The 16,487-nt window shown below is 45.0% G+C and overlaps 1 protein-coding gene across 1 annotated transcript in view; it reads right to left on the bottom strand.

Moving 5' to 3' along the window:
* Nucleotides 1-16,487, bottom strand: part of GALNT10 (polypeptide N-acetylgalactosaminyltransferase 10) — a gene marked incomplete at its 5' end in the record, with an annotated part of 171,409 nt that overhangs the window by 69,972 nt on the left and 84,950 nt on the right. The gene's annotated exons all lie outside the window — the stretch shown is intronic.

The raw sequence follows: 16,487 nt of genomic DNA, 5'->3' as shown, positions 1-16,487 counted from the left end.
CAGCCTTTAGAGAACAAGTGACAGCCAGAGACACCTTTGTCACTGCAAAACTGTCTCCTACTGGCATCCTGAAGTCCTGCCTCCAATCCCTGCGCACATACTCCACAGGGATAAGTATAGAAGACCCAAAACGATGCCAGCCAATGCTGATGGAGCAGCACTGGGACCATGCACTAACTCGTTTCAGCCTCGATCATGATGGGAATGTGGTGCCCATCCTCATGACTCCCGTGGAGGACAGCCTGTCAGTAACTCTGTGCCGCCCCCGCGCCGCCCCCCCCCCCCGCCCCCGCCTGCCTTCCCGCACACTCCTCCCCAATGGAGGACAAACCATTTATGCATGAGTTTGGAAGAATAAACTGGGCCTCTCCCTTTCCCTCCCTGGGCTCTACCAGGAAAGGGCGCATTTTCTCCTCTGCTCTCCACCAGCCCCAGGGGAAGTTCCAGGGTGGAAGGCCCTGCCTCTGTGGGCCTTTAACATCATTATAACACCCAGAAGAATGACCAGAGTCCCTTAATATCATCAAATACCTACTTGGTGTTCAAATTTCCCGGATCTTCTTGTGTCTTTTTACAGCTGGTTTATATAAATCAGCACCAAGACAAGGCTCGTATTCTGCCTTTAGCTAATGTGTCTCCTGAGTCTCTCTTTTTTTTTAAATTGCAGAATCTAAACGGTGGGAACTTGAGCTTTCAGCATACAATTCTTTCAACTTTCCTGTATGTCTGACAATTTTCAGAAAGAACTGTTGGGAGGAAAAGTGGGTCAGGGTTCATGCGTTTCAAATTCTCTCCGCTGGAGGCACCGTGGGAGGCTGGGGTAGAGGATTAAACTCTTGGGCTCTGGCGGTGAGCTCAGCTGCAGCTGTATGAACGAACTCCTCAATTCCGGTTTGGATGGACAAGTCAGCCCCTCTCTTTCCCCTTGGGACTCTGGAATTCTTGCATGTCCCCTCGTGCTCCTCCACCTGGCTGGACTCTTTATATCCAGGCTTCATACAGCCCCTCGCCTCCCCTTTCCTCGCCTCTCTCATGCCTTTGATCATTTCAGCCAGCCTTCTCCGGGAGCCTTCTCCAACTTCACTCTATCAGCCTTCAAAAATAAACGGAAGCACTTTTTCTTAAAAAATCCCTTTCCCTTAGCTCAGCTGGGTCCTCTGTGGCCAAGAAAAACAGGTGACATCTCGTTTTCTACAAAAGGTCCTGCCTTCCCTCCAGTTTCACAGGAGGCTGGTGTGACTGAAGCAGCATGGGGCGGGCTGAGGGGGTTAGCTGTCACACATTGCCTGGAGTCCAAGGGGTGAAATGCAATAGAGCTATCACCCAGTGGAGAGCCCTGGCTCTCTGAAACCCCAGAGCTGGGCCCCACAGCCTGCCAGTAGGTAACGTAGGAACAGCACCGTATAATAAGGGAAGTAGACAATGCGACAACAGGCTAAATTCACTTCTAATCTAATCCAATCCTGGAACTAAAGATTACCCAGAACTCAACTAAAAGGCTCAGCTTGAATGATAAGCCTGAACGTGTGCCTTTTTTTCTTCTTTTGGTCTCCTCTCTTTTTCTCCCCCTTCTCTCCATCCATCCATCCATGCATCCATTTAATTACTAAATAGGCAAAAAATGGCATTTTGACTTTTGCCATCGGCACTAGTCAGTAGTTTGGTCCCAGCTTAGTAGAGGCTCTTTGTTTAAATAAAAATATTTGTGTGACATGCTGACATGAATCCCTCCAGTGTCCAGCAGGAAACTTAGTTCCACAGCCCAGCCCACTGGCCACCTTTCTGTTGCCAAAAGCCCCGGACACCCACCTTTGCCACAAGCCCCGTTTCTCCTGCTCTTTTTAGGCCTCAGCTCCAGCAGATAGAGGAAGCCTGGGGATGGTGGATCGAAGGCCACCACCTACCACAGTGACCCCCACATAGCAGTCCCCTTTAAGACCTGTCTGCACGCTGTGTATTGAGACCTCAACACTGGCTGGTGGCACACGCCCAGCTCCTTCGTGTGTGGTAAACACAGAGCATCCCTCGCCAACGCCTTCAGACATCGGCCCAGAGCATGTGGTCTCCAAGGAGGGGAAACTAGGGCACTGCTCCCCTGAAAGAGGCTCAGTTTGGCTGTGATCAGACAACAATAACCTCTGCCTCCCCACGGTGCATTGTGCCTGATGGTTCTCAAAGCACTCTCCCTTCTCTCTCCTCTGAATCGGTACCAGCCCCCAAGGAGGGGGATGGAAGAGGGAGTGCTCACCCCATTTCCCACACGGAAAACAGCCCAGAAAGGTAAGTGACTTGGATCTAGGACTCAAATACAGATACTACCTATTTAAAATAACATTTATATGTGTGTGTGTTTCTTGATAAAAGTGGTGACTGCTCAGTGTAAAAGCCTAGAAAACACAGAAAAGCTGAAGGACAACTGATGATGATAGCAGCATCCTGCCCAACGCGTACACCGGCGGCGGCCCTCTGCTCTCTTCTCTGGACATATACCTGTTTCTACAACACGACATCCAAATCTTTGTGGGTTCCCAGACGCAGCGTGGCTTCCTGTGCCCATCCTTGGGCAGGATCAGATAGAGCAGAGGGTCAAAGCAGTGACATGGGGAACCTTCCAGCACACGATCTGGATGCCCTCTTGGCCCAGTATTTCTGGCCCAGATGGCCCCATAAAAGAAGCATCTTACAACTAAGACCTGCGTGAAGAACGTTCTGCCCTTTGCACACGCACTCCCGCCATCATCTGGGTCACACACAGCCTGGTAAGGTCCCTACTCGGACAGGGCCAGGTTAAGTTAGGGGTGCAGAGCATGAGGTCAACAAGGCACAATCGGGGGTGTTCCCCGCCACACACTGAAGCAGTGAAAGTAGTACAAAGTGAATGTACATCAACAGGGAAAGTTTCAAAAAATGCAAAAATTCAAACTATAGAATACTGATAAGCAGTTGCAAAATAAGGTGGAAGATGACAATGGTGATAAGAGAAACTACCTGTTAAGGATTCCCATTATGCCAGGTAATGTTCTAAGCACTCTGGATGGATTAATGTCATTTCATAGTCATAATGCTCTTAGGAGGCAGGGACTGTCATTGTCTCCATTATAAAGAGGAGACAAGGCAGCGAGAAGTTAAGTAATCTGTTAAGGTCAAATAGCTGGTAAGGGCTGGAGCCTGGATTTAAACCCATCTGCCCTTCATACATATTATGTTCGTACAGGGCTAATGTGTCAATGCTATTCATTATATAAGCAAAGAGAACAAACAGATCAAAGCCAAAAATTGAGGTAACTAAGTAGGCACCTGAAGCCCTGGCTCTAGTGTCTGCTCCGCATGCAACAATGCCAGTCTTCTTGCTGGGCCTTACTTATGTCAATAAGGGGGCCACAGCAATGGTAGGGCTGTGTGCCTGCTCTGTATCCCCTCTCCTATTCCTGTTTTCCTAGTCTTATAGTAATAACGTCCTGACTTTCCATGGGGAATCTCCCACCCCTCATTTCTATAAGGTTTGGGGGGAGATCCTTGCTTTCCTTGAGGATGAGCAAGGGAGCGTGGCTCAGCCAATCAGAGCATTGCATCTCCCCAGCCACAGAGATGGGTTCAAGGATGGGCATTGGCAAATCGGAGTAAATCTTTGCTGAGACACTGGGAGCGAGGTAAGCTCTTTTCTGCTGAGACTCAGCATGCGAGGATATCAGTCTGGTCTGCCTGGGGCCGCCATGTAGACTGTCCCCTGTCTTAAAATGATTGACAGAACAGAAAACAGAGCCAAGAGTTGGAGAGAGGGGCTCCTGCTGGCATCATTTAGGGACCTGAACCCAGCTATGGCTGAAGTCAAGGTCTACTTCTGGCCTTTTCAGTTCATGAGCTGATACATTTTCTTTCTAAGTCAGCTGGAGTTAGGTTTCTGTCATTTGTAACTAAAAGAATCCCTGCTGATACAACTGGATGCTCTTTAAGCCTTTCAGTCGAATGAATCTGTTTTGGACCTAATGATAGCTTCTGAAGGGCAGAGGCCGAAACTCCTGTTACCGGGAGTGGTCTCCAACCTGAAGCGCAGCCTCTCTTTCCAGCTGCAGGAAGAGAGCTCTGCTCATTCGCTGACTGGGAGAAAGCGGCCTGGGCGGTGGGCGGCGGGAGGCAGCGGAGGACTGGGAGCTGACGAGCTCATTTGTGACTGAGCGGCCCCCAATTTAACATTCCCTAGAGGATTCTGAACTCTTGGAACACAAAGATGAAATTAATATACTGGCCCTTAAGATGCGCCCTCAGGGCTCACCGCAGGAACACTAGAATATAAAAGAAAATAAGTCAAAATCAAAGGAAAGCGTTACAAAAATCTTCCCTCTGAGTCAACTTTGAAGTAGAACAACCCAACCAGCTCGAAGGAACTATAAAACACATTTAATTCCAACCAACAAACCTGACATTGTGTGTGCCTGGACCTGGGTTCAAATCCTGACCGCTACCTTCTAGCTGTGAGACCCAGGGACGAGTTCCATCCCTTGCTGAGCCTCAGTTTCCTTATCCGGGAAAGGGGGATGGTAACACCACGAGGATGTCATGACAGCCAAACAGCCCTGTGGGGGGAGAAGTAGCTGGCGCTGTCCTTGGAGACAGGAGTCAGTGTGGAGAACTCACAGCAGAGCATGCTCCTGACTTCAATTCTCCTGGAGTCTGGGGTGGCCATGCCAGGACAGGGCATGAGGCTTCATAAGGCTTAAGTAAGAGATTTGCGCCGAAACCGGTTTGGCTCAGTGGATAGAGCGTCGGCCTGCGGACTGAAAGGTCCCAGGTTTGATTCCGGTCAAGGGCATGTACCTTGGTTGCCGGCACATCCCCAGTAGGAGATGTGCAGGAGGCAGCTGATCGATGTTTCTCTCTCATCGATGTTTCTAACTCTCTGTCTCTCTCCCTTCCTCTCTGTAAAAAATCAATAAAATATATTAAAAATATATATATTTTTTTAAAAAAAGAGAGATTTGCTCTTGTAGACATGTATCCCACTCTTGGAACCCCAGACTTCAGCCAGTTCATGGCTCAAAACATTCTCACTTGCTTACTCTCAATCGTTTGTGTATTCAAGAAATGTTCACTGAGCGCCTAGTATGTGGCACACATACTGCTATGCCCTGGGACTATGATGGGGAGGAAGAAGCTGCTGTCCCCTGGGACTATGATGGGGAGGAAGAAGCTGCTGTCCCCGTCCCATAGGATACAGAGTGAAATGGGGGAGCAGACAAGTAACATAAGCAGTAACAGATTATAATTCTCCCTCATTGCCTATGAGTGTGAGATGAAGATAGACTGAGAACAGCCTGGAAAGACAGGTAGTGAAGGTATTAGAGCCCTGTGCCTTGCAGACAGCGAGTAGGTGATGAATGGCTGCTGGGTTGAATAGGAGTTAGAAGGGCCTAGTCCAGTGATGGTGAACCTTTTGAGCTCGGCGTGTCAGCATTTTGAAAAACCCTAACTTAACTCTGGTGCCGTGTCACATATAGAAATTTTTTGATATATGCAACCATAGTAAAACAAAGACTTATATTTTTGATATTTATTTTATATATTTAAATGCCATTTAACAAGGAAAAATCAACCAAAAAAATGAGTTCGCGTGTCACCTCTGACATGCGTGTCATAGGTTCGCCATCACTGGCCTAATCCAACCCTTTTGTTTTCCAAGTAAGGGTGTGAGGCTTAGAGAGGGGATGAGCCAGGCACTGGCTTCCTCTTTAGCCCAGCCTGGCTGTAATCAGAGGAGCTGGAAGATGACTGTGACAACCTGGCCCAGGCAGACATCTTCATGAAGGTCCTCTTCCAGTCAGGCTTTGCTGACAGCCAGCTGCACTCACCTGCTCTTCCCTCTTCTCAACAGACAGGCAGGAGAACCACAAAGGTTTATTAATATTAATTAGGCACCTCTGCACCATCCTTCATCACCAATTTCGCACCCCCTAAGGGCACCAGGGACTTCAGACCAAGCAATATTTAAAGGACCTTGGTTGTGCTGCCTTTTCTTCCCCTCTGAATTCACATTTTACAAACCCTTTGTTCAGATCACATCTAGTTTTAAGACAGTTGTAAAAATAACAATTTTTTTTAAAAGCCCACAGCAAAACCCAAGTTTCTTCACGCAGCTGTTCCACATAACAGAACCGGCCCTCATACAGATGAAATAGGCGGTGTATCCCACGGGCTCCAACTTTAAACACAGGCTGCCAGCAGGAAGGAGGGGCTCCGGCAGTCAATCTGAGGTCCAGGTGCTGGAATTGCCAGCACGAAAGGACAGCCGTAAGGACCACACCTCAGATCCCAGTGAGGTGCCAGCTGCCAGGCAAATGTTAGGAAGAAATGGGCTTTAATATCAAGATTCTTAATGATTCATGAAAGAGAAAAGAAGAGACAAAGGGTAAAGATACGTGTTCTTTGCCACTGTTTCCAGAAGCAGAGACCTGGAAACAAGCTGTCTGCCTGTACCTGTCTGCCTGCCAACAGAAGAATGGTTAAATAGATTAGATTCCTGTGGCACATTACAGTTATTAGGGATGTGACCATAATATATTAAACAAACAAAGCTACTTGTAGAATAAAATATATAATAGTACAGTCATATTTTCATAAAATAAAACCCCAAACCTCTTCATGTATCTATACATGTTGCCTAAGCAAAGGAAAAGCTATAGAAAGCTAAACTGTTACCATCCACTACCTGGGCAGATTTAAGAAGAGAGAGAGGAGTGTAGATGGTGGGGTGACTACTGATTTCTCCACTCAAAAAAAGTGCGGAAAGGAGGCTTACAATTAGGAGGGAATTATGTTCTGTTCTCGGTAAGAGTGCCCCTAACCTAAGCTGCTCTGTGCTTGTCTTATCATGCTGCCCTTGATACCATCTTAATGAAGGGAGAGAATTGGTAATCGCCTTTATCTTCCAGTCATTATTCTCTTTTTCCTTAAATCCTTTCAAGGCCAATACCACTTAGCAACCAAACTCATCTCTGTGGCCAATGTTACCAAGTGCCTTTTATCTGCTCCTGGACAAGCGAGGTAAGGGAATGCAACCTGAGTAGTCTGCTGGTTGTGGCCGTTTATCTGGCCAGTCCTGCTTGTTATGCCTGGTCCCAGAACTTTCATGCACAAAGGGTGAGAATTTAAGAATGTCTCCCTCCTCCTCTGTGAAGAATGGGTCTCAGTCTGTGTGTGATGCGGCAGAAAGAGCACATACCTGGGTCCAGGTCTGTGTCTTCTTTGCCTTCCTCTGGCTGTGTGAACTGCAGCAAAGAGCTGCACTCTCCCTGCCTCAGCTTGTGCACCTGTAAAATGGACCTAGTGAACCCCCTCAGATACAATTCCAGAGAGGCTGGAATCACACGGCAGTTGTGATAATGTTTTTGTAAACGAGGAGATAATGTCGAAACAGAGAGGATGAAAAGTATTATCACACAAAACCTCTGAGTGGGAACGAGTAAGGCCAGGCTGGTAGAGCACTCCGCACAATGCCTGGCGCACAGCACTTGATAAGTGGGAGCCGTTACTATTGATGGAGAGCACAGCTTCCATTTCTATTAGACTAAGAAAATGCATCTGTTTGCAGAAATGATAACAGAACCACAGGCCACACACCAGCGTACGTGGAGGTGGGCTGGTTTCCACCTAGCATAAATCGTAGGGACACATGCCCATGTGATTTTTAGTCGACAGGCAGCCATTTTTGCTTGTAAGCCAATTATCTCTGCAATTTCAAGCCAAGGGCTGAATTCATTGAAATCTATTTTTAAAATTACAGAAAACAACTTCGATTTGAGAAATGTTATTGGCTGCCATTTTATTTTAAGGCATATGAGCACCTTTAAATCCCAATACTAGGTCTGATGGATCAATAACTGTTGTCTTGGAAGAAAGACTGCTGTTCAGAAAGGAGTCGTTTAACTTAAGAGAGCCTTACGAAGTCTCCTGAAAAGTCGGTGATGCTACAAAAAAAACCCAAACCCAAACAAACCTGGATTTTTTTCCTTTCCCAGCTCACAAATCATTCAGGCTCCAGCTCCTCTTTCTCTCCCTCTCCCACTTCCCACACAAATGCCTGGCTAACAACCTATCCAACTAGGGAGTCTGTATCAGTCACATTCCTGGGCATGTCTGGGGCGTTCATCTTAAACACTCCATCGTAAGTGTCAAACAAGCTTACTCCACCACGAGATTTAAGATAAAACGGGTAAAAACTGCTAATATGTAAAAAATATGTCGCCCAAGCCTATCTCTGCTCTATGGCACTGTGTGCGTGCGTGCGTGCGTGCGTGCGTGCGTGTGTGTGTGTGTGTGTGTGTTGGCGGGGGGAGGGGTGGTGGATCTGGGTGGAGACTCACCATTCATCTCCATGAAGATGGCAGGCTCCGCCCTCACTGTGACCTGAACACGGCACACAAATGTTACAGGCCATACCACAGACCACAGCTGATCCTGGGGCTTTTTTGGATTTACTATCTGTGTGCCTCAGGCATTTCTTGCTGTTCTAGGAAAGCAAGTTAATTAAAACCACAATAAAAACACAGCAACTCAGCAAAGGATCCTGTTACTCTTTCCATTTTTCACAACACAAATGGCATCATTCGTTCAACTGCCTACTTGACATTGTCATCTGGATCTTTAATAACGTCTTAAACTTTGAAAGCAAAATCTTGATTTCCCCAAAACCTACTCTTCCCAAAGACTTCCTTCCTGTAAATGACAACTCCTTCTCCCAGTGGTTCTGACCAAAAACCTTGGTGTTATCCTTGACTGTTCTGTTTCCTCATAGCCACACTGTCTGAAAAGAAATCTCGGCGTGTCCTTCTTCAGCATGTATCTCTCTGCTGCCCCCTCCCCCCCCCCCCCCCCCCCCCCGCCCTGCGGTCTGAGGCACCGGCATTGCTGTAATACACTCCTTAACTCTTCCTCTGCCTTCCCCCTTGGCCGCCTACAGTCAGCCTACACTTAACACAGCAACCAAAGTGATTCTTTGAAAAGGAAAATCAAATCATGTTGCTCTCTGCTCAGAGGCTCCCATCTTACTCACGTTGGTAAAGAGATAAACCCCACCATGACCACCCCCAGACATGTCTCCAGCCCTGCTTCTCATTGCTCTCCTCCGGGCTTCTGGGCTCTGTAAGCCAAGCATGATGGCCGCAGGGCATCCTCTTTAATTTTCTGGAAGAGTGTACAGAATGCGTGTTATTTCTCAAATTTTTGGTAGAACCCACCAGTGAGCCCATCTTTGTGAGAAGGTTCTTAACTACAATACCAATTTGTTTGCTGGACGCAGGGCTATTCAAATTAATAGTTTGTTCTTGAGTAAGCTTTGCTCGTTTGTGTCTCTCAAGGAATTTGCCATTTCATCTAAGTTGTTGAACTTACAGGCATAAAGTTGTTAAGAATATTCCTTTATTATTTTCTTAATAGCTACAGAATCTGTAGTTATGTCACCTCTCTGATTCTCGATATCAATACTTTGTGCCGATTAGTCTGGTTAGAAGTTAATCAATTTAATTGACCATCTCAAAGAACCAGCTTTTGGTTTTATTGATTTTTCTCTATTGGTTTTCTATTCTCTAGTTAATTGATCTCTGTTTTGATCTTTTAAAGTGTCTATTCTATTATTTTGTATTACTTTCTTCTTCTTTTTTTAGTTTTGTAAAGTAGAAACTGGTGTCATCAATTTGGAGACCACTCTTTTCTAATATAGGCCTTGAATCCTACAAATTTCCCCAGAAGTACTGCTTTAGTGACATCCACAAATTCTAATATTATTTTCTTTTCACTATGATTTGGTTCAAAATACTTTCTAATTTTCCATTTGATTTCTTCTCTGACCCATCTGTTATTCATAAATTAGTTACATAGTTTCCAAACATTTAGAAATTTTAAGAGACTGTTACTGGTTTCTAAATTTTATTCCACTGTGGTCAGAGAATATATTTGGTATCACTGGAAACCTTTTAAATTTATAGAGACTTGTTTCTTGGTTCCAGAATATGGCCTATCTTGGTAAACGTTCCCTGTGCACTTGAAAAGAATGTGTGTTCTGCTGTTTATGGGTGGAGTGTTCTATAAACATCAGTTGGGTCACATCAGTTGATGGTGCTACTGTTTAAGTCTACTATATCCTTGCTGATTTTCAGTCTACTTGTTCTATGAATTACTGAGAGAGAGAGGAGTGCTGAAATGTCATATATGGCTATGTCTATAACTCCTTGAAGTTCTATGAGCTTTTGCTTCATGTATGAATAATCCCTTTATTATTATGAAATTACCTTCTTTATCCCTGGTGATAGTCTTTGTTCTGAAATCTACTTTGACTGATATTAACATATAGCCAGCCACTCTAGCTTTCGTTTGACTAGTGTTAGCTTGGTAGACAGACCTTTTTTTATCCTTTTACTTATAACTTATTTGTATATTTATATTAAAAGTGTGTTTGTCACAGGCAGCATGTACCTGAATCTTGCTTTCTTATCTAATCTGACAATCTCTGCCTTTTAACAGAAATGATTAGAGCATTTACATTTAACATGATTTTTAATGAGGTTGGGTTAAATTCTATCATTTTAGTACTTGCTTTTGATTTCTCCTTTTGGATCTGTGTTCCCCTTTTCTGCCTTCTTTTGGATTAATTGACTATTTTTCATGACTCCATTTTATCTCCTTCACTGGCTTATTAGCTGTAACTCTTTGTTTTGCTATTTTAGTGCTTTTAACTTATAAAGTCCACCTTCACCACTTCACAAGTAGTACTAGAACCTTAAAATAGTATATTGTCGTTTCTCCCCTCTAATCTTTATGCTGGGATACATTTTACTTTTACTACGTTTAAACTCAACAATACGCTATTATTTTTGGTTACAGAGTAAGATATCTTTTTAAAAGATTTAAACAATTAGAAAAATAGTATATATTTACCCACATGGTTACTATTTCCAGTGATCTTCATTCTTTGTGTATAAAGATTTCTATTTCCACCTGGTACCTTTTTCTTTGCCCCTGAAAGGACTTCCTTTAACATTTCTTATAGTACATGACAGTTGTGATGAATTTTTTCAGCATTTTTTGTGGCTGACAAGTATTTATTTTGCCTTTATTTTTGAAAGATATTTTCATGGGGTACAGAATTGTAAGTTAGCAGAGCTTTTACTTTACTCTTAATACTTGAAAGATGTTGCTACACCATGTTATTGCTTGCATTGTTTCCAATGAAAATTCTATCATCCTTATTTTTGGTCCTCTGTCAGTAATACACTTTATTTCTCTACTTTTAAATCTTTCCTCTTCACCAGTGATTTTCATTAATTTGATTATGATGTGCCTTGGTGTTGTTTTATTTTTGTTCCTTGAGATTGGGTTTCACTGAGCTTCTTGGTTCTGTGGTTTTATAGTTGTCATTCAATTTGAAAAACTTTTGGCCATTATTTCCCTTGTCTCCTTATGGACTCCAATTATATGAATATTCAACTACTTACAGTTTATTAATACTCTTCATTTAAAAAAATTTTTTTTTCTCCCTGTGTTTCAAGTGGTTTCTTTACTTATAACTTCAGGTTCACTAATCTTTTTCTCCTGTAATATCTGTTCTACCATTGATTCCATTTATTGTGTTTTTCAACTTAGACACTGTTGCTTTCATTCCTAGAAGTTCATTTTGGGTCTTATCACATCTTCCATGTCTCTAACTTTTTAAATACATAGAATGCAGTTATAATAACTGTTTTTAGTGTCCTCTACTAGTTCTAACATCTATGTCAACTCTGGGCTGGTTTTGAGTATTTTCCTCAATATGAGCCATGTTTCTCTATTTATTTGCATGCCTGATAATCTTTGGTTAGATTTACCCTGGTTAATTCTGAATATTTTTGTTTTGAGGTTTGGCCTGGGATGTAGGTAAGTTACTTAGAAACAGTTTGATCCTTCTGGGTAATAATTTATGCTTTTTTTCTTTTACCAATGACAAGGTTTCCTAATCTGAGTGGTGGGAAGAGGCACTATTCTTGGCTCTGCATGAGAGCGAGACACTGCTGCCTGTAATCCTCTTGGACGATCCCTTTCTCAGCCTTCGGTAGCTTTTGTACAGGAAGGAGTTCATCAGTAATCTGCTGAGTACGCAGGGAGCCTCGGTAGGCATCTGCAGCTCAGTCTCCGTGCGGCTCTCTCCTCTTCAGTGCACTGTCCTGTGAGCTCTTTGCCTCTTTGGTCTCCCTGGACTCTCAGCAACATCAGATGAACTCAGGAAGTCCTCGGGGCTCTACCTGGGTCCCCCCTCCCTGTATCGTGGCTTGAAAACTCTCTCGAGGCAATAAGCTCAGACAATTTATTGCTCTCCTCATTTGTTTCCCATCCCTTTAGGATTACTGTCCTTCACTTCCTGGTGTCCAGTGTCTTTTTAAAAAATTTTTCAGTTGTTTTAGGCAGGAAAGTAAATCTGGTCCCTGTTACTCCAGCTTGGCCCGAAAAGAGCATTTTTAATGTTTATGTGTACATTCACATTGGGGCACTAATATTATTACTACTACTACAAATGTGGTTGGCTTTAATTTCCTGTGCTTTCAAATTGTCATTCCTCCCCCAACCCGCCGAATGTATATTTAATACACGTTTGTCAAACTTAGGCTATAACTCCCTCCATTGTTGCTTTTGTAAACTGCTGGGGATGTAAAGGTGCTCAATAAATACTACTAGCCTATTATAGTAGTATGAACTTGTAAATTCTTTTCAGGAAATTCAGCACACACCATAAATTAACCATGTTAATTTAACAAAAAGCAAAAGGGAGCATGGAACCAGGAATCTGGTAGACCTGGGCCTTTTATTGCAACGGGTTCCATTCAGGTTCATTCATTTCTGGAAGCTACACCCACGGACTGAATTTGGAGAAAGCAGTCAGGATTGTAGGGTGTTTTCATTCCCACTGTGGACAGTGTTCACATGGGAGAAACTGATCACTCAACAGAGGGCTCTGCTTAGGAACCTTCAGGCCTGGGTCACTTTAGCAGCTGGGGCTCCACTGCTATCAGCTCTGTGTCCGAGGGGCCTCCATGTGCGGTTGTCAAGCAGCCCACAGAGCCCCCTGGAGCAGGGAAAGTGGGCCAGCCCACCAGGCAGCCTCTGTTCTGCTCCCTGGGCAGGGGGTGCAGAGGGCAGGTCTGCTCAGAGCCAGCTGGCCGCCTCCCACATGCAAGCCCAGCAAGACAGGCCGAACTTTCTAGTTTCCATTCTCTGTGGCTGCACGTTCTCCCGTGTGGCTTCTGGGGAAAGCCAGTGCAGCTGGCACAAACAGCCCCTCGACCCTGTTCTTGACATGCTGCTGCCAAAATTCAATTCGAAGGAATAAAAGGCAAACATAAACCCCAGCTCCTGCTGGGAAAGTTGTTTAAGTGAAAAGAAACCAGAGGGAATGAGCAGCCCAACTGCTCTCATTTATTCACACATTTCTGCTGTCACACAGCAGGAAAGTCCATCCCCTCCCCTCCCCCAGAAAAAAAGAAAAGCTCTTCAAGACATCTGTCAACTCATTTCTGAAAAGTCAGCTTCCACAACTGGGGATTCTGAAAAAGGGGGGTGTCAGGAGCACTGGGTTTAGTGACATCTTTTGCTGTAACATGGATGCTGGCTGGGCGGGTGGCTGGTAACCGAGGAGCCTGTGGCATGTTGCAGCTCAGTTCCCATCCACCCAGAACAAGGGTCTTCGCCTTACTTCTGTCCTGGACCCTCTGCCAGGCTGGTAATACATATGGACACTTCTGAGAGCAATGCTTATAATTCATAAAATAAACTATATAGGACTGCAAAGGAAACCAATTAGACTGAAATATAGTTATCAAAATAATAAAAAATGTAAACTACAGTAATAACTGTGCTTCCTGAGGAACACAGGAATCCACAAGATCTAGTGCAGTTCTAGAAACTACCTTCCTTTCAAAGTAGTGATGGGTGCCCACCACCTTTCAGGGCTATCTGGCAAGCGATGAGAAAGTACATGATTTCTTGTGGTGACGGCATCGCAGGTGCTGTCTGCCTGCAGTCATAACGGAAGGGAGCACCACATTTCAGTTAGAGGTCAATGAAAAAAGAAAGCCATGTTTTTCTCCTCTGTTTATAGACTCCTCTGCATTCTCTCTCCAGACCGCGGGGCTCTAGGTTAGGAAGCCGTCTCTCCTTCTCGGCTGTCAGGAAAGAGCACTGCGCTGGGGGACAAAGGGCTGGATCCTCATCCTGGCTTCACTTCTAACAGGAAAGACTCAGCCTTGTAATTCGTAAGCTGAAGAACGCGTACTGTCTTGCCCAGGCAGTTCTCTACCTGTAATGTTTCTCCCCCGTTCCGCAAAGCCCGGCTGGGGAGTCCCCTGAGGTTCCCAGCACTCTCTGCCGACCACAGTTACTGGTCTTCTCACCGTGGTGCAATGAGCTCCGTATGCCCCTGTCCCACCCCTTGCACAAAGCAGTAATAAGGGCTCATTTAGCACTTTGTTCTTGGTGTCAAGCACAGGGCCTGGCACACAGAAGACCATTAAGTATATACAGGATGGGGCAAAAGTAGGTTTACAGTGGTGAGTACGTGAAACACAGTTTATTGTTGTATTATTAATTACTGTGTTATTTTCCAAACGAGCAACTGTAAACCTACGTTTGCCCCACTCCGTATTTACTGGATGAACAGATAAATGGCTGGATGAAAGCTGTGACCACACTCAGCTTCTCTCTCTCATTCTAAAAATATTTCTACTTTGTACCAGTTCTCAGCCCTGGTTACACATAAGAATTGCTTTTAAAGATTTTAGAAAATACAGACGCAGGCTGTATCCCTAGAGACTGAGAGCCCAGTGGCTTAGAGTGGTGTCCTGGCCTTTGTATGTTTTCAAAAACACCCCAGGCACAGTCAGAGTTGAGAGCCCACAGTACCACGGAACAGCTGAGGCGAGGGAATAAACCTCCCAGATGAACTTCTTTCCCAGAGCCGGACAGATGATATTAGTGCAGAATTCTAAACTCTGCAAGGGGCTAAACTCATAAATTGAGTTTCTGACCCTCAGAGTCAGGTCACAGTTCTGAATCCAGACACATTAGCAATATCTGAGCTATATTCTCAGACTTGGATGAAAAAATTCTCAGGCTTGACATTGAAGACCATGAAACAAATTGCAAACCACGCAGGGGAGCACCCTGAGGTCCCCCGTTTCCTCCCCTCCCTATGAGAAATCCTTACGAAAAGGGCCCCATTCTGGGCAAGCGTGCACTTTGTAGGCGAGTTTCCTCACCTGCCAAGTGGAGATAATAGTACGGCCAACTCACTGTTGCAGGAACTGGCGGATGTAATGGGGCTGAAAGCATTTTGTGAGTAGCCGAACATGCTACCAAGATTAATTCTTGATTATTGCATTCTACCAACTGAGCTCTGACAGGTGGCGAGACCTTATAGCTCGGTGATTAAGAACACAGAATCCAGAGTCAGAATTTCCGCATACAAATTCTGGCACCAGCCCTTACCTGCTGTGTCATTTTAGGCAAATTATTTAACCTTTTTGTACCTCCATTCCCCATCTGTAAAATGGGGACAATAAAGGTACCTATCTTGTTGAGTTTTTGGAAAGTTTGGCCGAGTTGATGTACTGAAAGTGCCCAGAACACAGCTCTAAACCTGAAGTGTGCCTCAGAATCATCTGGAAGGCTTGTTAAAGCACAGAGTGCCGGGCCCCACCCCGGAGCTTTGGATTCAGTCGATCTGGGCTGGGATTTGAGAATCTGCATGCGGAAAAGCTCCTGGGTAATGCTGGAGTCACTGCTTTGGGAACCACTGGCTTAGAATGATGCCTGGCATACAGTAAGAACCTTTAAGTGTTAACCGTTATTATCTTTTCCTGGGCTCTACGTTTTAGTCCCTGAACAGAACCCTTTATGCTCCAGTGCTACGCAGAACTATCTTCGTGGAGAAGCCAGCATGAAATCTCCTTGCAGTGGTCCCCACAGTGTGGACCCAGCTCTGCTGCATGGGCATCCTGTGGGCACTTATTTGTAATGCCAGCTCCTAGGCCTCAACCCCAATCTAACGATTCAGGAATTACAGGAGTGAAGCTCAATATTCTGTGTTCTAACAGCCCTCCAGACTACTAATGCACACCAGTTTCAGGACAATAGCTCTACTAGAAAATCACACGGCCACTACAGTAACCCTACTGAAAATGCCCGGGAGGCAGATGGCTTCCAGTCTAGAGGATAGTTTTTGGGTGGACTGGAGCCCAATACCTGGCTCAATCCTTATTCACCTTGTGGCCTTATATGAATTATGACTTTAAGCCCAGTCCGGGGAGGCTCAGAGGTTGAGCATCGACCTATGAACCAGGAGGTTACAGTTCTGTTCCCAGTCAGTGAGGAAGGGAGGAGAGAGAGAGAATCATCGATCGGCTGCCTCCTGCACGCCCCACACCGGGGATCAAGCCTACAATCCAGGCATGTGTCCTGACCGGGAATCGAAC

The sequence above is a fragment of the Myotis nattereri genome (assembly GCF_964212035.1).
Source record: "Myotis nattereri genome assembly, chromosome: 5".
Classification (NCBI taxonomy): domain Eukaryota; kingdom Metazoa; phylum Chordata; class Mammalia; order Chiroptera; family Vespertilionidae; genus Myotis; species Myotis nattereri.
Note: the sequence above shows the minus strand (reverse complement) of the source record. Positions and strands in the feature narration are given on the sequence as shown.